Below are 24,606 nucleotides of genomic sequence, written 5' to 3'. Positions count from 1 at the left end.
GAACAGAACGGAGGACGATTCTCGTTTCTTTCTCGCAACAAGACAGGAGTCCCAGTTAGTGACTTTAATCCGCACAAAAGTGACTCACGATTTCACATATTCAGGGATGAAAGTGGTGAAAAACAAAAAAAGCTGAAACCCAAAATTACCCCCCAACACCACCTGCACGAAAATGTTTGAATTCTAGAAGCTCTGAAATGCAATCTGGGACTATTCCAGACAATAAACTGCAGTGAGTGCAGCATCCATTTAGTGAGAAAAAAACCCCCTCAACTTTCCTTATTAAAATTCATTCCAGTAGTATTCTGCTCTTACTAGGACACAGCAGTTTTCTAGCTTGACAGATAGTTCTGGAGGAAATCACTGAAGAAATTAACATATTGAAAATATGGTTTGACCGAAACAAACTGTCATTAAACTTAAATAAGACAGGGATGAAATGGAGGTGTAAGAGTCACTAGGTGTTCACAGGAAACACTTATTTATTTCTGTATGTATGTATTTATTTATTTATGTATGTTCATTGTTAGTTGGTTTTATATTTTCTGCTGTGTTTTTATTCAGGTTCTTTTTGTTTCTTTCTCTAAAATTGTATATAATCATTAGATTAGTTATTACTGTTATTGTTGTGCTTGCTATTATTATTAATATATAAACAAAAATAAATGTTAAAAAAGATTACAGTTTGCAATACAAAACTCTTACGACAACAAACACTTGACAGCTGCAACTGCTTAATGCTAACTTTGAAAAACATTGAAAATGCCATAGACATGCTAACATGTTAGCATCGGTCCCGTTTTTAAGTTATAAAATACATCTATCAACTGTTTCAGAAGACCATAACAGGTCGGTTTAACATAAAACAGGTAAATAATACTCACAGCCATATGCTCTTTAGGATTTTAGCGGGGGAAAGCGAAAGAAAAAAATGAATCAACGAAGCAATGATCGAAGCACTGCCTCGATTGGTTCAAGGTTCAAAGCAAAGCCTCGCTGCAGAAAAGTTGATTCCAGACCCGTTGCAGGGTCTGTAATCAATGTAGAGAAATTATAATTTTCCTGAAAAACACCCCCAAAAACAACAGCCACTCTGAAGGACCAATAAGGGAATCGTTAAGTAAAAAGGTTATTGATGTCGGTGGATCTAATCATTTCTTAACGATACCCGAAAGGAACCGGTTCTTGATACCCATCCCTGGGTCTTAAGGAAACTTCAATGTGGACTCTAATGACCCAAAGACCTGACACAGTGGCCTTGCTCTTTCCTCAAGACGCAGCAGGAAGTATATCAGCGCTGAGGTTTATTTTTCTGCTCTTCAGAATCAGAATCACATTCATTGTCATTGCACAGTAAAACAGCACAACAAAATTTGCTTGTGCATCCTCAAAAACAATGCTCACACTCACACATAACTTACCCACACATTACAGATGAAACATCTTGAAGTGTTGCATCTGTAGTAAATATTACGGTTCATACATGGACAGCATCTATTAGTGTCTGTGTAAAAAGAAAAACTATCTCATGCTATTTTTTTCTTTTTTAATCCAGGTGCTTCTTCAGTGTATATAACATGGCCTCGTGAGGAAGACAGCGATGATGACGACTGTTCCGTGGAAACCAGATGCCGCATGTCAAGCTATCTACATCAGTTCATAGCTAATGGTAAGTTTATTTGGTTTAACTGATCTTCTAATCAGTTGATAATGGCTATTTAGCCTGATGACTAACTTTTATCCATTTGAATCTACTCCATAGCTCATCAATTGCCTCATCAACTGGATGGGAGGTTCTCCTTCAAAGTCTCTCAGTGGAAGTCATCAATGGCCGCTATCCCACAGCTTCCACCTGCTTTGAGACCATTCGCATCCCAGGGCATTACAAGGATTACACATCCTTTAAAAATGACATCCTGTCCTGTATCGGCACTTGCCACACAGGATTTGGTCTTGTGTGACATCTGGGTCTGTGTTTACACTCAGTTCAGTAAAATGTTGACATGTTAAACTATTCAAGTTAACAAAAGATGGGTTTACACTTGTTTTATTTTCAGTCTTAGACAGTTGAAGGTTCTTAATGCAGTTTAATCTGTTCCTTTAAAACAACAAAATAAATCTCTGCACTCAAAGTGTGCTTAAAATGAACTCTATTTGAGTACTGATTATACTGAATGGAATGAATGCCTGCAAAAAAATAAACACGCAAATTCAAATCTGAAGTCTTTCTGATTCTTAGAGATCCACAAATTGCTCACAAAACTGAACAGTGGCAATGTAAATATTGATACCAAAGGACTGAGATGCAGCTCTCGGGTTGACTGCATTTTTTAAAGCTGTCAGCTGTCTTTCAGTGAGTGGGCATGCTCTGTGTGGTACCACAATGCTTAACAGGTCATCACAAGGAAGTCCACTGTTTTCTCAATGTCAGGAATGTCCATACCCTAAAAACAGAGAACATATTTAATTACATGCAGTAACAGCAGGCACACTTTAAAATTCTGTGTGCTCTTAGCTTCTAATTCAATACCTCAAATGTGAACCAAATGATTCATTCAAATCACATTTGATGTACCTCTGTGTTCTCTGGTGCTGGAACTGAGTGATGTGTGCGACCCACCTCCCATAGTTGTTCTGGGGTCACGTGGCTCTCTGTTCACAGCGGATGGTTGTCCCAACCACTGTGAAACGTGTCCAGGTCATCTTGCAAGCGTGGGAGGAACACAAAGTGGCAACAGAAAATGTGTGTATCATTGGCGATGCTGAGGTAGCCCTCTTCTTCAAGGTAGTGGAGGACATCATAATAGATGCACGTTACAGCTGCCCACAGGTCTCTCCACAGCCGCTCAATCCTAAAAAATTTTCATTTAGATACATTTTTTTTTTAATCAACATGAGTGCACAACAAATTTTAAAAAACCCAACCTATTTTAACAGTTAAAACCGTGCCTCTGATTTTCTTCATTTTGTATTTATACATAACCCACTGTGTTTACAATTACATCTGGTCTTACCTACTGGATGTCATTAAAGCCTATGCAAATGTGATAAATAATAGTCCAGAATATTACTCGTTCTGGGTTGTATGCTAACATACAACTGGTTCATGGTATCAGTGAGGTGGCAAATTTCAGTTAGCACCATCTACTGAACAAACCTTTGGTTCTGAACACTCTTCCCAGATATAAAGCTGCTCCTTCCAGTGCCACGGATTGTCAACATGAAGCGTGCAACATCCACATTTTCAGCTCTGTGATCTCCACGTACTCTGGAGACACAAAACATTCATTCTAAATTCACTTTAACCACTTGGTAAACAAAATGTCAAAACATCTGTTTAAAATGAAGGACATAATTTGAGGGGAACATTATCATTTGAAAAACTAGAGACTCAAACTTCTATTAAAAAAAAAAAAACACTTTCTGTAAAAAAAAAAAGAAGTAATCATTTGGAATAACTGTCCCAAAAATATTAAATAGTCTGCTTTAAAAGACTTTATAAAAATAATATAACTTCTCTTTACAGTATGGACAATTAAGTTTACTAATTTCGTATTATTAGTTTTGGGTTGTGCACTATTATTAACTTGTTGTGAAGAGAAATTTCAATACATTGATTAATTCCAAATGTCTTGTTTTGTTCTTTGTATCTGTTGATATATAAGTATAAGTCAGTTTGAAGCAGAAAGGAAGCTGTCAGCTGACACCAAACACCAAAGGAGAAAGCAGGCTGCTTCACAACGACCAATGCCAGACAAAGTCTGTCTGGCTGCACTACTCCAGGCTCTGCAGATCCCAGACTGGACTTCAGTCACAACAGATATATATATGATGTAATAGTAAAAGGGGTAGGTGTATATAAGCTTTTGCTTCTGCCTGCACCCATTCGGCCACATGTGCTAATTGGGAAGGAGAAAAAAAAACTTTTTGTGAAAAGGAGTTTTGTGTGCCAAAATAAACTCATTCAAAATTTTTGCAAAATGAAATGTGATTGTAAATTTGCTAAAAGGCAAAAGTACTTGTGGCAGAAAACCTGTCCTAATTCTTCACACTAACATGACTTGCTTATCAGAGAATAAATCATTAAAAGTGACAGCCAACATTTTTTGTTTTTGTGTCTTCCCTCACTCCCATGTCCATGACAAGCAGATAGACTCCATTCTTTCCTGTGTGCATCCAGGAATAAGTGACTAAACTTGCCAGGCACTGGATAGGTTAGCTCAAAAAAAGGGTGTCAATGGGTGTAGCTAGCCTGCCTCAGCCTACAGTCATGTTTTTGTTTGTTTTGTTAGTTATCTTCTACTACTTTTGTTTTTGCTGACCTACTTCCACGGTGGTTAAATTTGCATTTAAGACTGGCTCGCAAATGAACGGCTCACAACTGCCAATCGGTTCTAATTGTTCACTTAAGAGCTGTTCAAATGAGTTGACTCGTTCACGAACATCACATCTCTCGTACAAACCACCGGGCAAGTAGGTCAACAAAACAAAGCCTCTGCTTATGAGCAGAAGAAGATAATATGATGATAGTAGAAGATAACGTAACACAATGCAGTAAAAAAAAAAAAAAAAAGACAAGCACACAGGACTGCTTAGAGTTGCTGAATGGTTGATGACTGTAGGCAGAGTCAGGCTAGCTATACCCATTGACTCCTAGTATTTGAACTAAGCTAAACAGTGGTGGGCAAGCTTTGGCCGCATTACTGTTTCTGGATGCACAGCTGAAAGAATCGTGTTTATCTGCTTGTCATGGAGTCAGCGGTGAGGGAAGACACCAAAAGGAAAAAAAAAAGTTGGTGTATTGCTTTAAGAGGGAGAGGAATTCAGATTTTAAGTATTCCAAGTAAAGTTTTGCTGATGTTTGTTTTTTCCCGTGAAGGGGATCTTTTAGATATAATAATTTAATAAATGTTACTTTTCACCACTGCTAGAACTGTTACAGTTAGAAACTCCTGGTTTAATAATCATTCACCTGAGAGGACAGCCAAACTTCTCAACAGATTCATGGAAGAATGCCAGGGTGGCTGATCCTGTTCCAAGATAGATGATCTGCAACACAAACGCAATTACACCTATGAGGCACTTACTGGAAAGCAATTTACTGGAAGCTTTTGTTGTTAATGTGGGCACAAATTGGGAAAAAGTGAAACATTTTAATTTTGTCACATTATTTTAAAAACAGCAATGTGCATTTGTCACCAAAACATAACTCCTCAAACATGAATGTACACATTCATTTTCATGCCATTTTGTCTAAAAATAAATATCCAAGGTTCCTTGTAATGTTAATCACGAAGTCATCTTATCTGAAACAAGTTAGTTTTAATTTACAGATGAACAAAGGTTTCTCAAAAAAAAAAAAAAAATTCTAACTCAAAACTATTTTAATTACAAGTTTTATAATGTAAGAAATGATTTTTTTTTAACTTCAGAATGTACAGTAATCAGAAAATCTTAAGGTTAAAAAAACACTAAGGATTTTCTTCAGAAAAGTGTATATAAATTAGCAGTTCTGGAACACATTTCTGCACTGAAGTCTTCTGTGTTTTGTCTTGATGCCTCATTTCTATTGGACAGCGCGAAGCTACGTCAGTGCAAGCGGTGAAAGTTGGATTGGGTTGAATTTTGACTGTTGCTGCTTGATGACAAGAAACACGACCGTCGCGCCATGACGTCAAAAATGCGACACTTCTCATTGAAAAGAGTGTTTTTTTTAGAGCAATCCGCATCTCGTTTAACACCCAGAACGCGTGCAGTGTAAAAGGCCTTTAACACTGTTACGGTTTAATGTGCTTTCAGTCATCATACTTGCTGCTTTGGGTTTGCATATGCTCACTAAGGGTGGGTATTGATAAGATCTTATTGATATCGATGCCATTATTGATTCCGCTTATCGATCCAATTCTTTATCGATTCCCTTATCAATACCTCTTGTGAATTTTCTGTGTACTAAAAGTAGGCTTTACAGGTTTTCTATGTCAACAACATTTTATTGAGTCTTAAAGTAAATAAATATGAAATTGGTCCCTGGATCCAAGATCTCTGGACATAAAAAATAAAATAAAATAAAATCTTGACATGATGGATCCTAGATCTCTGGACAAAAATAAAAATAAACAAAATCTGTAGTTTTTGTCAAAAGCATTTCCTTTCAGGTTTTAATGACACAAATGTGACTCCATTGCTTCGGAACTCTTGCAGCCAATTGCGTGCAATCAGGATGTAATTAAAAAAAAAAAAAAAAAGACATTTATTTTTGGTGGAGGGGACAAAAAAAAAAAAAAACCTGGCTTATGTCGGTTGTAGTTTGTGATTTGCTTTGAAGTTATTAATTCCGACCGAAATCTATCTTTCAATCTTTACTCGGCAGACAGCTGCAGAGCGTTTGCAGATGGACAATTCTTGTTTCTTGCCTGCAACAAGACAAGCGTCCCAGTTAGTGAGTTTAATCCGCACAAAAGTGACATCTTTAAATGACTTTGAGGGAGGTTAACGAAGAATTTGCGGATCTGCCGCTTCTGATTAGCAACAAACCAGAGACCCACTGAAGCAGTGGGTCGCAGCACTGCTTCAAGCTTCAATCATCTTGAAGCAGCGACCATGTCCGCGATAAACACCCTCAAAAACAACAGCTGCTCCGACGTAATGTGAACTGAAGGACTGATAAGGGAAGCATTAAGCAAAAAAGGCTATTCATGTCGGCGGATCAAACCATTTGTCACACATTGTTAGCGCTACTTGGAGACGCAACGAAGCAATGGGCCGAAGCACTGCTTCAAGCTTCAACCACTTTGAAGCAGCGACCATTTTCACGATAAACACCCTCAAAAACAACAGCCGCTCCAGCGTAATGTGAACTGAAGGACTGATAAGGGAATCGTTAAGCAAAAAAGGCTATTCATGTCGGTGGATCAAACCATTTGTCACACATTGTTAGCGCTACTTGGAGACGCAATGAAGCAACGGGCCGAAGCACTGCTTCAAGCTTCAACCACTTTGAAGCAGTGACCATTTTCACGATAAACACCCTCAAAAACAGCCGCTCCAGCGTAATGTGAACTGAAGGACTGATAAAGGAATCGTTAAGCAAAAAAGGCTACTCATGTCGGCGGATCAAACCATTTGTCACACATTGTTAGCGCTACTTGGAGAAGCAACGAAGCAATGGGTCGAAGCACTGCTTCAAGCTTCAACCACTTTGAAGCAGCGGCTCTTAAATCAACGTAGAGAAACAACCATTTTCGCGATAAACACCCTCAAAAACAACAGCTGCTCCTATGTAATGTGAACAAAAGGACCAATAAGGGAATCATTAAGCAAAAAATGCTATTCATGTTGGTGGATCAAATCATTTCTCACACATTGGTAGCTACTTGCTAATGCAATTTGCACACATGCCACTGCATTAATCCGGTTCATGAGTGGATGTGTCTATTGTTGAATTTCGCAAACACAAATAGGAAAAAGTAAACACTCACCAAAGCTCCATCACGCCCATTTTGTCTTCTTCCAGTGTCCATCAGGCCTCCTCCTTCTTCTTCCTCCAATTTGGTGTCGGTGTCACATGACCAATGGAGCAAAACGTGATTGGCTGAATTTGGATGCTTGAGTCAGGGATCGATTGCTTCTCCCTGCTTCTCTATTTTTTTGAGGTTGAATTTTTTTTTTTTTAGGTTGAATTTTTGAGGTTGAATTTTTTTTTTTGAGGTTGAATTTTTTTTTTAGGCTGAATATTTTGAAGCTAAACAAATTCAACCTTACAAAATTCAACTTCAAACTCTGATTTTGATGAAAAAAAATTCAACCTTAAAAATTTTGATACTAAAAAAATTTCAACGTTAAAAATTCAATTTCAAACTCTGATGGCACAGATTTACTTCCATAGGATTGCTTCTCCGTGCTTCTGTATTTTTTTTAGGTTGAATTTTTGAGGTTGAATTTTTTTAGGTTGTATTTTTGAGGTTGAATTTTTTTTTTTTTTTTTTTGAGGTTGAATTTTTTTAGGTTGATTTTTTTTTTAGGCTGAATGGCTAATTAATTAATTTATTTAGGCTGATGCTAAAAAAATTCAACCTTAAAAATTGTGATACTAAAAAATTTCAACCTTAAAAATTCAACTTCAAACTCTGATGGTACAGATTTACTTCCATAAAAATCTACACCTCACCCATTGCGTTTGAGCTTCCCCACTGAAAAAACCCCACGTACTGTTGTTACATAAAAATACAGCAATGATTGTCTTTCACTTTAAAACAGTAAAGATTTGTAGGTACACCCTGTATTTAAACCTAGGGTAGGTAACTCTGTTCAGAAACCCTTTTAGTTATATTGGGTGAAATGTAGAGAAGCTTGAATCTTCGACTGTACTGGGCTGTTTGACGCGAGGACGTTTCGCTCCAATTCGTAGACGCTTCCTCAGCTAAAATTCTTGCTCTGGTAGTCTGACTTCTGTCTTGACCCTTGGAGAGAACAACAAACAGAAGCCACAAAAGGTGGAGGTGGAGTTTTAAACCTAACCAGACCCCTCCTACCGAAAGGCAGACTGCTATTGGCTAGTGACTAAACAATTGCTTTAATTAGCACCTATTGTGCTCTAGTTAGCACCATCCTAATGACAGGGTAGCTGTCATACTGATACTGGGTAGCACATACTGATGCCTCTCCTGACGTTCATAATGACTCATTATGAACAAAAGACTGAAACTGCTTTGACCTGAATACCCCATTGTAAACAGGGGTCAAAGCGTGTCTCAGATCCCCGCCCTGGTTAAGGCTGTGTTTTAGCTGTTTCACGTACAATGCCTCCTTCACCCCTCTCTCAAACCATTTCTTCTCTCTGGCTAAGATTTTAACTTCCTTGTTCTCAAATGTGTGGTTAGTGTCTTTAAGGTGGAGATGAACTGCAGACTGAGGTCCACTGGCGCCCTCTCTGCGGTGCTGATATAGCCTTTTGTGTAACGGCTGCTTAGTCTCACCTATGTAGTGTTCGCTACAGTTTTCCTGACATCTGATAGAATACACTACATTGCTCTGTTTGTAACTAGGGATCCTGTCCTTAGGGTGAACTAATTTCTGTCTCAAGGTATTAACAGGTTTAAAGTAAACTGGGATTTTGTGCTGTCTGAAGATCCTCTGTAGTTTTTCCCCTACTCCTGCTAAATAAGGGAGAGACACTCTTCTTCTTGTCTCCATCTCCTGTCTGTCTGGTCTCTTTGTTCTCTGGGACTTCTGCACTTTATCCAGGGACCATGGTGGGTACCCACATATTGTGAGGGCTTTATGGACAAGTTGTTGTTCTTTAGCCTTTCCCTCTGTAGTTGTGGGCACCTGTAGGGCTCTGTGTTGAAGAGTCCTGATCACTCTCTGCTTGTGTTCAAGGGGGTGGTTTGAGCCAAAGAGCAGATATTGGTCAGTGTGAGTGGGTTTTCTGTAAACCCCTGTCTGGAGCTGCCTGTTCTCTCCAATCGTAACATCACAGACCAAGAAGGCTAAATTGTTGTTTCTGGCATCGTCACGTGTGAACTTGACATTGGAGTCCACCTAGAGGAGGTGTTGTGTGGGCCGCTGAAGAGGAGGTACTGCTGGCCCACCACCACCAGAGGGCGCCCTGCCTGGAGTGCGGGCTCCAGGCACCAGAGGGCGCCGCCGCCCCACAGGAGCAGCCTCGGTAACAGCTGTCACCCATCACCTGAGACAGCTGACGGCAATTATCACTGGGGTATATCAGCAGGACGGCATCTCCACCTCATCGCCGAGATATCGTTTCTACCAGAGAGGTAACGTATCAAAGCTACGGAGTGTATCTTTTTGGATTTGTGCTTAGTTTGTGGATTACTGTTCCAACGAGAGGTGGAGGTAACTTCCCTGCTGTTCGGAGTCCTGGGTGCAAACGCGCCCCCATCTAACTGTCCTTTGTTCCTCGCCAGCAGTACCAGGTCCGACACGCGGAGGCAGTGGCCACCTGGGAGTTCGGGACTTGGCGGCTCCAGTATTCCCGGGGTCCTGTGGCGGAGGAAGCCGTGTGGTTCCGGTCTTACCTTGGAGAGGCGTCTCCTATCTTCGAGCCTGCCCACACGACACTTTTGTGAATTGACTGTTGTCCATTGCTGTGATTGGTTGTATTCGTTGTGCACATTCACAACAGTAAAGCTTGTTATTTTGACTTACTCCATTGTCCGTTCATTTGCGCCCCCTGTTGTGGGTCCGTGTTCCTACACTTTCCCAACAGGAGGTGCTACTTTCAAATTTTCCTATCTCTCTTCTTAGCTCTCCAGGACTACCAACTCTTGCTTTAAAGCAGAACACAGTTGCCAGACAACGGAAAGCCCATCTTGATGGGGGAGCTGCACTCAACACACTGTCGATTTACACGACGGGAGGTCATCTTGACAGAACACTGGCCTGACTGTTGCAGACACACAACATACAGGAACTAACGTATGATTTTAGGGTTTACAAATGTTTTAGACTGTTAAAATGTACTCACTTTAGCAGCAAAAAATATGTTAGCGGATTGAAAGCTAGCAAAACTAAATTTAAAGGAAGCTAATTGGTTCGCTGATGGTTTTCAAAGTTAGTTGAAAAGCTAATCCTATAACAAAAATGTCTGCTTTATAAACAAAGTCTTTTTGACATTTTATAAGAAACTTTATGAGTCAGAGGTAGTATATGATAAACAGAGGTGTGACAAATTCTTTTCTAAATTTCATTTGCCAAGATTGACAGAAGACCAGCAGAAAGGTTTAGACAGTCCTATAACAGTGGAGGAGGTGAAAAAGGCCATATCCTCAATGAAAGTAGGAAAATCACCCGGATTAGATGGGTTTCCATCTGAATATTCTAAAAAGCTAATGGATAGACTGGCTCCTGTTCTAACTGAGGTTTACCAAGAGTCCTTTTCATCGGGAAAGATGCCTGACACATTTAACGAGGCTTTGATATCACTTATTTACAAAAAGGATAAAGATCCTACAGATCCAGGTAGTTTTAGGCCAGTGAGTTTGATTAATGTGGATTGCAAAATATTGACTAAGGTTATTGCCCTAAGAATGGAAAAAATATTGCCAAGCTTGATTCACTCGGATCAAGTTGGCTTTGTGAAGGGAAGAACTTCATCTGACAATGTCAGAAGGCTCTTACATCTTATGTGGACGAGTAGAAATAACAGCACTCCAATCGTGGCTTTTTCATTGGATGCTCATAAAGCCTTTGATAGAGTAGAATGGAGCTTTCTTAAATATACTCTTAGAGTATTTGGGTTTGGCAAGGGATTAATTAGATGGGTCAGTGTTATTTATTCCGATCCAAGGGCGGCAGTTTTAACAAATGGATTGGTATCACCATTCTTTAGATTAAGGAGAGGGACAAAGCAAGGGTATCCTCTCAGCCCCCTATTATTCATATTATTTTTAGAACAATTAGCGGCCGCTGTTAGAAATGATAAAAGCATCAGGGGAGTAATCCATGGCTCAGAAGAGCATAAAATGTTTCTGTATGCTGATGATATTTTGCTCTTTATAAGAGACCCTTCCTCTTCAGTTCCAAAGGTTTTATGCATAATTGCCAAATTTTCAGAGTTATCTGGCTATAAAATAAATTGGCAAAAGTCAGAAGCTATGCCGGTGTCAAAGGGAAGTCTCCAACCTCTTCTTTCTCCATTCCAGTTTAGGTGGGTTCCAGTCAGAATGAAGTATCTGGGAATTAGGTTATGTTCAGAACTGACAAACATAATTTCAATAAATTTAGAGCCGTTATTACAAAAACTGAAAATTTAGTTGAGTGGAAACTGCTGAATTTTACTTTGTGGGGAAAAATTAATACTATTAAAATGTTGGTTGCTCCTCAATTTAATTATATATCAATGATGATACCAATAACAATAGGTAACATTTTTTTTTAAACAATATAATTTATTAATTAGGGATTTTCTTTGGAATGGTAAAAAAGCAAGAATTGGAATAGCAAAACTCACAGCTTTGAGGGAATGTGGAGGGCTGGCTCTTCTGGACCTGGAATTATATAATCTTGCATTTGAAATGAATAAATCATCTAATCATTGGAAAAATAAGCAACCGGAGGTAGGGTGGATTAAACTGGAAAAGGAAATTGCGGCCCCATTTAATATTATTCAATTGCTTTCCCAAAAATCTACAAATTCAATACAACATAATCCAATCATACAACACTCACAGTGGGCATCGGCAAAGACACATAAAATATTACGAATCTCTCCATACAAACAGACCTATTCTTCAGTATGGAATAACCCGTTAGTGCGTATTGGAAAATCTCCCTTTCTGTGGCGGAAATGGCTCGAACAAGGGGTGCACAAAATAGAACATCTATATAGAGAGGATAACTTTATGTCCTTTAACATGATAAGAGAAACATTTAATTTGGTTGATAAAGGGGACTTCTGGAAATATTTACAGATTAGGAGTAGCGTGGGCTCAGTGTTTGCTTTAAATCAGATACAGAAAGAGAGTACATTACAGGATTGGTTGAATAGGCCAGGTACTCAACAAATGGCGTCAATGTTTTATAAGAAACTTTTGGGTAATCAAGGAGCACTTTGTAAAGGCTTAAGATTGACCTGGCAAAGGGATTTACAAATTGAAATTAGTGAAGAAAGGTGGAGTAATATAATTTCAAATATAGGCTGGGCAACTAGAGATGCCAGAAGCAAGGTTATCCATTACAAAGTGATACATCGACACTATTTTACACCGTCAAAGCTGTTCAAAATGGGACTACTTCAAAGTAATGTTTGCTGGAAATGTGGGATAGATATAGGAACATACCTGCACTGTCTCTGGGAATGTCCATTGGTCTTTCCATTTTGGACGGAGGTCATTAAAAATCTGGAAAAATGGACTGGGATAACTATCCCAGCAGTGCCACAACTGTGCCTGTTGAGGGATAAGTCCTTCTTGTCCCCTTCATCTACAAAAGAACTATTCGGATTTTTGATGGCTGCATTTATAGTGGCCACCAGATCAATTCTACGGATTTGGAAGAGCCTGCATCGGCCTAAACTTGAGGACTGGATTACACTGATGTCAGAGACTGCGGCTTATGAGGCGTTCATCTCCAAAGTACATAAGGTCCAGGATAAAACCAGCAAAATCTGGTTATATTTCATGTCATTTCATAAAGAACAAGACTCTGCCATCATCAAAATACCATGATTGTGCCATTGATTATTTTACACATTACATTTCAATTTTTTTTTTTTGGTTAACTTTTTATTTGCTTTGCCTTTTTGGGTTGTTATGAGCGGTTGCTTGTGTGAAAAAAGAAAATTAATAAAAACTTGAATGACAAAAAAAAAAATGTCTGCTTTGCTAATTAGCGGTTAGCGGAACTGCCTACCACTGCCTAAAGGGCCTTTCACATTGAACGCGTCAGACGCATCAAAAATCGGTCTAAAAAGCATTATTTTCAAAGAGAAGCCTTGCTTTTTAGACACGTCAGAAGCGTTGCGTCAAAAGCCGAGCTAAAATGACGCTTCTGACGGGAGCGCGCATTGCTGCTTGTCAGCAGGCTGACGGAGTCAAAGTTCAATCCAATCCAACTTTCGACACTCTGAGCTGACGTACCATCGCGTTGTCCGATAGGAATGATGCGTCAGGCCAAAACACAGAAGACGAGTGGCAGAAACCACTGATGTCTACAAAATGGATCGGTGGAAACCACTGATCTCTACAAAATGGATCAGTGTAGAAACCACTGATCTGTACAAAACATTAACGTGTGACAGGACTGCTCATTTATAGAGCAGTTTTCTGAAGAAAAATCATTGGTAATTTTTTGTTGTTGTTGTTTGTTACCTCAAAATTTCTGATTACTGTTAAAAAAAAGTTTAGAACACTTGTAATTAAAATAGCTAAATAAATCAATAAATGGTTCTTTAGAAACCTTTCATCTGTAAATTAAAACCACCTGTTATTTCAGATTAGATAATTTCTTGTTTTACATAAGGAACCCTGGACATTTATTTTTAGACAAATAAAATAACACAATAGCGTCCGGGATGAAAATCAGCACCTCCAAATCCGAGGCCATGGTTCTCAACCGGAAAAAGGTGCTTTGCCCTCTTCAGGTCGGTGGAGTGTCCTTGCCTCAAGTGGAGGAGTTTAAGTATCTCGGGGTCTTGTTCACGAGTGAGGGACGGATGGAGTGTGAGATCGATAGATGGATCGGTGCAGCATCTGCAGTGATGGGGTCGCTGTATCGGACCGTTGTGGTGAAAAGAGAGCTGAGTAGGGGAGCAAAGCTCTCGATTTACCGATCGATCTACGTTCCGATCCTCACCTACGGTCATGAGATTTGGCTCATGACCGAAAGAACGAGAGCGCGAGTACAAGCGGCCGAGATGAGTTTCCTCCGCAGGGTGGCTGGGAACTCTCTCAGAGATAGGGTGAGGAGCTCGGTCACTCGGGAGGAGCTCGGAATCGAGCCGCTGCTCCTCCACGTCGAAAGGAGTCAGTTGAGGTGGCTCGGGCATCTTCTCCGGATGCCCCCTGGACGCCTCACTGGAGAGGTGCTCCGGGCACGTCCCATTGGGAGGAGGCCCCGGGGAAGACCCAGGACACGCTGGAGGGACTACATCTCTCGGCTGGCTTGGGAACGCCTTGGGGTTCCCCCAGAGGAGCTGGGGGAGCTGTGTGTGGATCGAGAGGTCTGGGTGGCTTTGCTTGAGCTGCTGCCCCCGCGACCCGACTCCGGATAAAGCGGAAGAAAATGGATGGATGGATGGATAAAATAACATGGAAACTTGTACATTTTTAAAAGTCTGGTAGATTATTTATATCTCATTTCAACCAGAAAAAGACACTAAATAAATACAAATGTGTATTATAAATGCAACAGGAAATAATTTAACAATGACTGCAGTGTGATTGTAAAGTAGGATTTCTGTGACATAAACCTCATGATGATTTTTTTTTATATAGTCATTTAAACTTGTAATTTCGTCAAAATATGTAACTGCCTTTAATGTTATCAGGACAGTCATTTCTAAAATATGAATTTGAGCACAATAAGTGGAAAGCTTCTACCTGTGCAAATGTCTTTTGACTTCGATTCGTGGACATTTTTAATGATCCATTCATTTATTGTTAAAATTAAAATGAAACAGCTTTTTAAAAAATAATAAAATAGTTGCTGTTGAAAGAGCCTTTTATTTAGAAGCAGGTGATGTTCTGCTGGATTCTCGGGACCAGATGAAGGTCTCTTCTGCAGCATTGAACTCTGGTGGTGTTGCTGAAGACACGTTTGTCCTATTTTGAAGAGCAGAGATGTTTTCTTTCGACTGGACTTCGTGGCGTTCAGCTTATCAATGGAAGTTTGGTTGTCTGCACAGCAAATGTTCCTGATTGGGACAAATAAAAAATATATTTTTAAATATAAAGAAACACTAAACAGTACAGTTTATATATAAAAAAGGAAAAAAACGGCAAAAAAAAAAAAAAAAAAAAAATGATGGAAAAAACGCCCGAAAAAATAAGTTATTTAAAGTTGAGCTTTTGTGGTGTCTGAAAAAAGCTGTAGCTTTATTTGGTAAAAAATAAGAAAGACCGAACCATCTACAAATTAAAGCGTTCACTCAGATCAACTGTGCTAAAAAGCTAAGCTAACGTTAGTCGATCATTAAACCTTCAGTGCAGAAACGTCACCTTTTATTTTATCCTCAACTCGATAAAGCTGCAGAACTAACCTCCGTTGGGCAAACTGGGACTTCGCATATATCCAAAAAGTGGGAGATTTCGGACTGAGTGGGTTTGCTCCATCACCCCGGCTGCCTGCCTCGGTCTGCCCAGGAATGATGCCTGAAGACCGGCTTCTCCGTGCGGGTCGGCCCGCTGTCGTGGGTCGATCGATATCCCACCAAGTCATCAGTCCTCCCTCGGTTGGCGTCACTCCGAAAAGTAGCTGAAAAAAAAGCTTCTCCCAGCAGGGTGATGGGAGAATCGTTCTGCTGTTTTTAAAGCTTTTTTGTGGTTCAGGCGACCCAAATTCAAGATGGCAATCGCTGAACTTTTTTCAGATTGTGGAAACAGCAACAGTGTGATGTAGCTGCAATCTCTGCCCCCTTGCCGCATCCAAAGCGACGTGTCTGACGTCACGACGCGTTGGAAAGCATCGGCCTGACGCACTAGGGGGTGTTAAAACGTTGCGCTAAAGCTTGCAGTGTGAAAGGCCCTTAAAAGCCAAAACATTTGTATTTAATGGTTGCACATTTAAGAAGGTAATGCCACCAATTACTTTACACGTCACGGGACTAGACAAAAAAAATAAATGAATAAGATACATGCTTGCAGAGTAAAACCATCACACTGTTAGATAATATCTGTGCTAATTCTTTATTTTATGTTAGCTATCAAGTTCTGAGTTCTAAGTTTTGGAAGTTCTGAGAAATTTAAGTTACGTTTCCCTTCCATCATACGTCTAAGTTTCAGACACAGGGAGATCTCCCTCTGTTGCTGAGAGCCAGTAACATTAGAAATGTGAGACTAAACCACACTCATTGTTAACAACCACATTGTATTAAAGTGTTGCACAAGCTACTTTGTGTGCCTTCACAAGATGGACACTGTCTGTGAGGGACACAGGCCTGGTTTTTGTTGTGACCTTAAATAAACTACAACCCCAATTCCAATGAAGTTGGGACGTTGTGTGTAATGTACAACCGCTGGCAATAATTATGGAATCACTGGCCTCAGAGGATGTTCATTCAGTTGTTTAATTTTGTAGAAAAAAAGCAGATCACAGACATGACACAAAACTAAAGTCATTTCAAATGGCAACTTTCTGGCTTTAAGAAACACTATAAGAAATCAAGAAAAAAAAATTGTGGCAGTCAGTAACAGTTACTTTTTAGACCAAGCAGAGGGAAAAAAATATGGAATCACTCAATTCTGAGGAATAAATTATGGAATCACCCTGTAAATTTTCATCTCCAAAACTAACACCTGCATCAAATCAGATCTGCTCGTTAGTCTGCATCTAAAAAGGAGTGATCACACCTTGGAGAGCTGTTGCACCAAGTGGACTGACATGAATCATGGCTCCAACAGGAGAGATGTCAATTGAAACAAAGGAGAGGATTATCAAACTCTTAAAAGAGGGTAAATCATCACGCAATGTTGCAAAAAGATGTTGGTTGTTCACAGTCAGCTATGTCTAAACTCTGGACCAAATACAAACAACATGGGAAGGTTGTTAAAGGCAAACATACTGGTAGACCAAGGAAGACATCAAAGCGTCAAGACAGAAAACTTAAAGCAATATGTCTCAAAAATCAAAAATGCACAACAAAACAAATGAGGAACGAATGGGAGGAAACTGGAGTCAACGTCTGTGACCGAACTGTAAGAAATCGCCTAAAGGAAATGGGATTTACATACAGAAAAGCTAAACGAAAGCCATCATTAACACCTAAACAGAAAAAAACAAGGTTACAATGGGCTAAGGGAAAGCAATCGTGGACTGTGGATGACTGGATGAAAGTCATATTCAGTGATGAATCTCGAATCTGCATTGGGCAAGGTGATGATGCTGGAACTTTTGTTTGGTGCCGTTCCAATGAGATTTATAAAGATGACTGCCTGAAGAGAACATGTAAATTTCCACAGTCATTGATGATATGGGGCTGCATGTCAGGTAAAGGCACTGGGGAGATGGCTGTCATTACATCATCAATAAATGCACTAGTTTATGTTGATATTTTGGACACTTTTCTTATCCCATTAATTGAAAGGATGTTTGGGGATGATGAAATCATTTTTCAAGATGATAATGCATCTTGCCATAGAGCAAAAACTGTGAAAACATTCCTTGCAAAAAGACACATAGGGTCAATGTCATGGCCTGCAAATAGTCCGGATCTTAATCCAATTGAAAATCTTTGGTGGAAGTTGAAGAAAATGGTCCATGACAAGGCTCCAACCTGCAAAGCTGATCTAGCAACAGCAATCAGAGAAAGTTGGAGCCAGATTGATGAAGCGTACTGTTTGTCACTCATTAAGTCCATGCCTCAGAGACTGCAAGCTGTTATAAAAGCCAGAGGTGGTGCAACAAAATACTAGTGATGTGTTGGAGCGTTCTTTTGTTTTTCATGATTCCATAAATTTTTCCTCAGAATTGAGTGATTCCATATTTTTTTCCCTCTGCTTGGTCTAAAAAAGTAACTGTTACTGCCTGTCACAATTTTTTTTTTTCCTGATTTCTTATAGTGTTTCTTAAAGCCAGAAAGTTGCCATTTGAAAATGACTTTAGTTTTGTGTCATGTCTGTGATCTGCTTTTTTTCTACAAAATTAAACAACTGAATGAACATCCTCCAAGGCCGTTGATTCCATAATTTTTGCCAGGGGTTGTAAATACAAACAGAATACAATGATTTGCAAATCCTCTTCAACCTATATTCAATTGAATACATCACAAAGACAAGATATTTAATGTTCAAACTGATAAACCTTATTGTTGTTGCAAATATTTGGTCATTTTGAAATGGATGCCTGCAACATATTTAAAAAAAGCAGGGTATGTTTACCACTGTGTTACATCACCTTTCTGTTAAAGATTTTATATATATATATATATATATATATATTTTTATCACTGTTAAACATTTGTACCTTTGTCTTTGTTCTGTTATTGTGCTGTTATGCACCTGTCTTAAAAGTAACCCTGAGAATGTACTTGTTATTCAACTTTGTTTTAGCATGCTGGGGTCAGTCTGAACTGGGAGTAAAGAACTGGAGGTTGTTTTGACCGTTGTGAATTTATGGCCTTGTATATGTGATGCTTAGTATAAAGAACAGGACACTCCAGGCAGATGCAGAACAGATGATAAGTGCAACAGACGAACGGGATGTGCTGACCTCCATTGATAAGATTAAAGAAACTGTTTTTCCACGCAGATGCACTTATTGACGTATGTGTTTATGTTACGGGAAGAAACGTGTCTTGCGTTGTTCCCCCCACCCTTAGGACAAGTTTTATGATGTGGTTAGGGCTTCTCCAATAAAAAGAGCAGGAGCGCAGGCCAGACTTTAGCGTAGCTTTGGTGTACAGCCTGACTGCACTCCTCGCGAGATAAATTTGACTTTCTGTCTCACTGGTGGTTCTTGACTCTGTTTGTCTTGTTAAAGGTTTTAAGAATGTTTGGAGGAGAAAATACCCAACATTGACTGGGGGCTACGTCCGGGATCTCAACAATACCGGAGGTGTCCGGCGGGGGTCGCCAAGTCCAGACGTAAATCCTTGGCCAAGGTCCGATCGATTGATCGTGTCTGCAATTGTCGACCGCCGGTGGCATCGTCTGGTTGACGAGATTTTCCCGAAGAAGACAGACAGGAAGTCGAGTCAGTGAGTAGAATTTCTTTGTAACAGTACTGAGTGAGTGGTGATCAGATCACATAAACAGTTAAATTCCGCAAGCGATGATACAGAATCGTCTGTTAATGAAACACAGTTAAACTCTGTAAGGAGGTCGGACTCCTCTACGATGGCAAGGAACGCACGTAGTTAAATTCCGAAGGAGGGTGCGGACTCCTCTGTTTATATACGCGTACCGGTAGGGAATAAAAGTGTGATCACATAAACAGTTAAACTCCGTAAACGATGGCGTGGAATCGTCTGTTAATGTAAAGCAGTTAAACTCCGCGAGGAGGGCGGACTCCTCTACGGTTAGCGAAGGACGCACGTAGTTAAATTCCGGAAGGAGGGTACGGACTCCTCTGTTTTAAATACGAAGTAATACCGGTTTTTGAGAATAAAAGTGTGAGAGTGTAATACTTTGGACAATGTAAGTGACAACCGTGTGTGTGGAAGCAAAGGCAAGTGATTCCGCTTCCTACGGGGAGGTGAAAGGAATCAACCACACGACGGCAAATTAATTGTCACGTCCAAAGAAAGTGAAAACTTCAGATTTAGAACACCCTAGGTGTGCCCCCGTCTGAAGTCCAAATTATAACAAGGGATAATAAAAATGGGGGGTAAGACGTCTAAAAATAAGGGAAATTTATCAACTGACGACTGGAAATTTATGGAAGCAAAAAATCCAAAAGCAACTAAGAAATTGGAGACCTGGATAAATAAACATGACTTTGACGGATGACTGAACCTGACTAGTATTCAGAAGTTGAAGGAAAGGTTAGAAGAGGAACATAAAGGTGATAAGAAAAAGAAGCAGAAAATAGGGGCAGATTTAGTGGCGTTTTGGGAGGAGGAAGCAGAGAACAGACAGAAGGGAGCAGAGAAGCGACGATTAGAGAAAGCAAGGAAAAAGAAAGGCGTAGGTAAGGCAGAAGAAGATGTGATAATTCAGCACAGAGAACCAGAACAACCTCAACAACCACCGTCGGCTGGATCGTCGGTAACAACACAGTTATATCCTCCTCTACCAAAGGATGGTGACGTACCGCCACCACAGTATGATTTGGCAGTAAAACCTAAGGTAAAAAGTGAAAAACAAGAAAAGCCACAAACACGCAGTCAAGCAAAAGTGCCTACAGCTCCTCCCATGGAGGAACACAGTGACCAGGACGGTGCCTATCCTATGATAGAAGTACCAAATCCTCGTGCAGGCACAGCAGGACATCGACCAACCATGCTCGTATATCGAACATGGAATGCTGATGATATCAAAGCAGCAGTTGACATGATACCATCACCTCATGTTGACATTGAGGGATTCATGCAAGACATAGAAAACATTAGAAAGTCGTATCACCTAGATGGAACTGAGGTCCAACAGGTATGGATGAAAGCATGTGGCCCTAAATGGAGTCAGGTACGCGGAGATTGGAATCCTGTAGACCGGGATGGCGTAACGGTGCAACATGATGATCCAGTCTTGAAAACACGAGTGGAAGCCATGATTACACGAGCAAAAGGTGTGTTAGGACCAAAAATAAATTATACTGAAATTACCAGGACAGCTCAGAAAGAAGGAGAGCCATGGACAGAGTTTAGATGCAGATTTGAGAGTGTATTTAAGGTCCACAGTGGCATAATGCCAGGAACACCAGTGTATGAACAACAATTGAAAAACGCTCTGATCCAGCAATCCAACAAGGATATAAAAGCTTGGATACAGAAACATTGGATTGGACTGCCTACAGGCACATTGGAAGAAACACACACCCACTGTTGTCATGCAGAAGAAGTCTTAAAGCAGAAAAAGACAGGTAACAGCGACAAAGGAGTATATGTAGCACAAGGAGATGATGAAATATATTACCAACAGGGTAACTTAAGACAGCAGAAGAAGTGGAAACGCCCCCAAAAGCCATGGCAGAACAGACAAGGTGGACAGCCACAACGTCAAGGACCATGGCAACCGCAACAGCAGCGCAGACAGGGAGGGCCACCACGTGGTCCCCTGATTTGTTGGAACTGTGGAAGAGAGGGACACATGTCTAGAAATTGTTCGAATCCACCTGCTGATGGCGCAGCAGGAAGAATTCCACAACGTAATAATCCTCCACAACCACAGTATCCACAATGACTAGATTCCATAATCCATGGCACCACTTCAGACAGCGAATCTGAGTGCGATATGGATTTATGTGCCTTACTGGGAAATCCAGTACCAAAACCGGAAGTGACTTTGTTAGTAAATGGACAACCAGTGGTATTTCTTTGTGACACAGGAGCATGTAGAACCACATGTAATAACAACATACCTGTCCATAAACTAAGCAACGAAACCTTCAGGGTTCGCTCTGCAAATGGACAAACATCAGACGTCCCTATTACTAAACCCATAACCTTGGAAGATCCCTTTGGAATGGCGTGTACAATGCCATTGTTGAACATGCCACAGTGTCCCGTAAATCTGCTAGGACGAGACGGATTGACTGCATTGGGCTTGTCCATAATTGTGGAACAAGGGAAATTAGTTGTTAAGCGCACAGGTGGTGTTAACATGGTGAGAGAAGAAAGCGATGACCCCACATTCCACTATTACTATACATTTGACATTTCTGAAGAAGATGCTGCAGGATGGGGTAAAGATGTCGTTTTGCAAGCAACAGCCCTACTGAAACATCCTGAACAAAAGATGTCACCACCTGACCTGCATGTCACAATGTGGCATAAAGATCCTCCAGGTCCGGATGGTGACTATGAAAACAAATTGAAAGACATTTCACCTGTGAAGCTGACAATGACAGATTTGATTCATGATGGCAACTCCACAGCTGTCATAACAGTGACAGGTGCCACTGAAGATGTTTTAAAATTGAGATTCACAGGTATGCCATTACATGTGTCACTTTGTAAACCATATTTGACAGAATGGCAAGATTTGGGACTGATAGTCATGACAGCTTTGTCAGCCACTGATTGGAGCAGAGTTGGACCACGAACGGAGTTCAGCCCATCAACTAAATTGTATAAAGTCCCAGTTAATGTCTCATTAGTGCTGACAGCCGGAACACATATTGATGTGTCCACTTCACAATCCTGAGTGTTTCAGTTGAGTCCTGAAGAAGATGATCTTCTTTGTTCAGTACCATCAGGATTGTGGACAACAGGTCCTTCAGACGTAGGACTGATTAAAAATGCACAACCTGTAGTTATAAGACCAAAAACAGAATACAGACCATGTGTAAGACAGTATCCATTGAAACCTGATGCAATTGAAGGAATTAGGCCAGTAATAGAGGATTTGTTAACAGCAGGAGTAATAGTGCCATGCCCAGATTCACCATGTAACACACCCATATTTCCTGTAAAAAAGGCTCCGCCCTCAGTGGGGTGGAGAATGATTCAAGATCTGCAGGCAGTAAATGCTGCTGTGATTAAAAGAGCACCATGTGTTCCAGATCCACACACCTTGTTAAATTTGCTGAGACCAAATTCTAATAGTTTCCCAGTAATTGACATAAGTAATGCATTTTTCTCTGTGCCAGTACACCCAGATAGTCAATTCTGGTTTGCTTTTACCTTTAAAGGACAACGATATACATTTACCAGATTACCGCAGGGTTACGCAGAGAGTCCAACTATTTATTCTCAAGTCATGTCAGCATGCTTAGCCAATTTTGTTCCACCGGCAGATAGCCAACTATTAGTGTATGTTGATGACATTTTGATTGCCTCTGACACACGAGAAAACTGCATAACTGACACAGTAGCATTATTATGTTTCTTATTTAATAATGGCCACAAAGTGAGTAAAAACAAAGTTCAGTTGTGTAGGGATAAAGTAAAATATTTAGGACATGAATTATCAGCCACAGGGCGTACTATCCTGTCTGACAGGAAGGAAGCGATTTTATATGCTCCGAAACCACAAACTAAAAGACAGATGATGTCATTTCTTGGACTGACTAATTACTGCAGGGCATGGATTCCCTGCTATGCAGAATTGACTAGTCCACTTTCTGATTTCATGTACAAAGATGATATTTCAATGTCAACCGTGTTGGAATGGAACAAAGAAGCTGAGGAAGCTTTTGTAAAAGTAAAACAAACGTTAGTGTCATCTACAGTTTTGACACTACCAGATTATAGTAAACCATTTACTCAAACAGTGGATTGTAAAAATAATTTCATGACAAGTGTCTTAGTACAGTCACATGGTACAAAATTACGACCAGTGGCTTACTATTCTTCCAAATTGGATACAGTAGCAAGTGCATTGCCTCACTGCGTGCGAGCTGTAATTGCAGCCTCTATGGCTGTTCAAAGTAGCAGTAATGTTGTTCTACTCCATCAGCTGACATTGAAAGTTCCACATGCAGTTTCTGCACTCCTGTTGCAGACAAACATGAGCTTTTTGTCCCCAGCAAGACATCTTTCGTGCATGTCCTTGCTATTATCACAACCACACCTTACGGTAGAGCGCTGTACAACATTGAATCCATCCACATTGATACCTTTACCTGAGGATGGTGAGCCGCACAATTGTCTTGATGTAGCAACAGTCTGTATGAAAGCACGCCCAGACCTCCAGGACACACCCATCCCAAACAGTACAATTGTGTATGTGGATGGTTCTTCCACTAAAAATGCTTATGGACAAACACAATCTGGATATGCTGTTGTCACAAATTCAGAAGTATTGGATTCTGCTTCATTGCCATCGTCATTTTCAGCACAAGCAGCTGAATTAGTTGCTTTAACTGCAGCTTGCTATCTGTTTAAAGGTACGGCTGTAACAATTTATACAGACAGCCAGTACGCTTTCAGCACAGTGCATGTGTTTGCAAAACTGTGGGAAGAGCGTGGAATGGTGACATCATCTGGAAAGCCGGTGACTCATGCCACTCTCCTAACTGCACTACTGAAAGCTGTGAAATTGCCTAAACAAATTGCTATATGCAAATGTGCGGCTCACACCAAAGGCTCTGATATAGTTTCACAAGGAAATGATTTTGCTGACAGAGCTGCGAAGGCGGCAGCAGCAGCAGCTTCTTCTATTTTTGTTGTACAGGAAACCACTCCAGATTTGCACTTAGGTCACATACTGCTTGCTGAGATGCAACAGCAGGCACCTGAGAAAGAAAGGCAGATGTGGTTACACAAAGGAGCTACATTCGCAAATGATTTGTACTTATGACCACAAAAGAAACCCATATTGCCAAAAAATA

At 40.3% G+C, this 24,606-nt stretch overlaps 1 protein-coding gene and 1 long non-coding RNA gene across 3 annotated transcripts in view; both read right to left on the bottom strand.

Annotated features, from left to right (window-relative positions):
- b3gntl1 (UDP-GlcNAc:betaGal beta-1,3-N-acetylglucosaminyltransferase-like 1) overlaps positions 1-24,606 on the bottom strand; it is a 265,373-nt gene that overhangs the window by 49,926 nt on the left and 190,841 nt on the right. The window lies entirely within an intron of this gene.
- On the bottom strand, positions 1,773-5,330 carry LOC117526936. The gene is made up of 4 exons (XR_004565387.1): positions 4,973-5,330; positions 3,158-3,268; positions 2,621-2,852; positions 1,773-2,444 (listed from the first exon to the last, which is right to left on the bottom strand). It is a non-coding gene; the product is annotated as an uncharacterized LOC117526936 (long non-coding RNA).

This window comes from Thalassophryne amazonica, chromosome 15, assembly GCF_902500255.1.
Source record: "Thalassophryne amazonica chromosome 15, fThaAma1.1, whole genome shotgun sequence".
Taxonomy (NCBI): Eukaryota; Metazoa; Chordata; class Actinopteri; order Batrachoidiformes; family Batrachoididae; genus Thalassophryne; species Thalassophryne amazonica.
The sequence above is the reverse complement of the archived record's forward strand: the minus strand, read 5'-3'. Positions and strand labels throughout refer to the sequence as shown.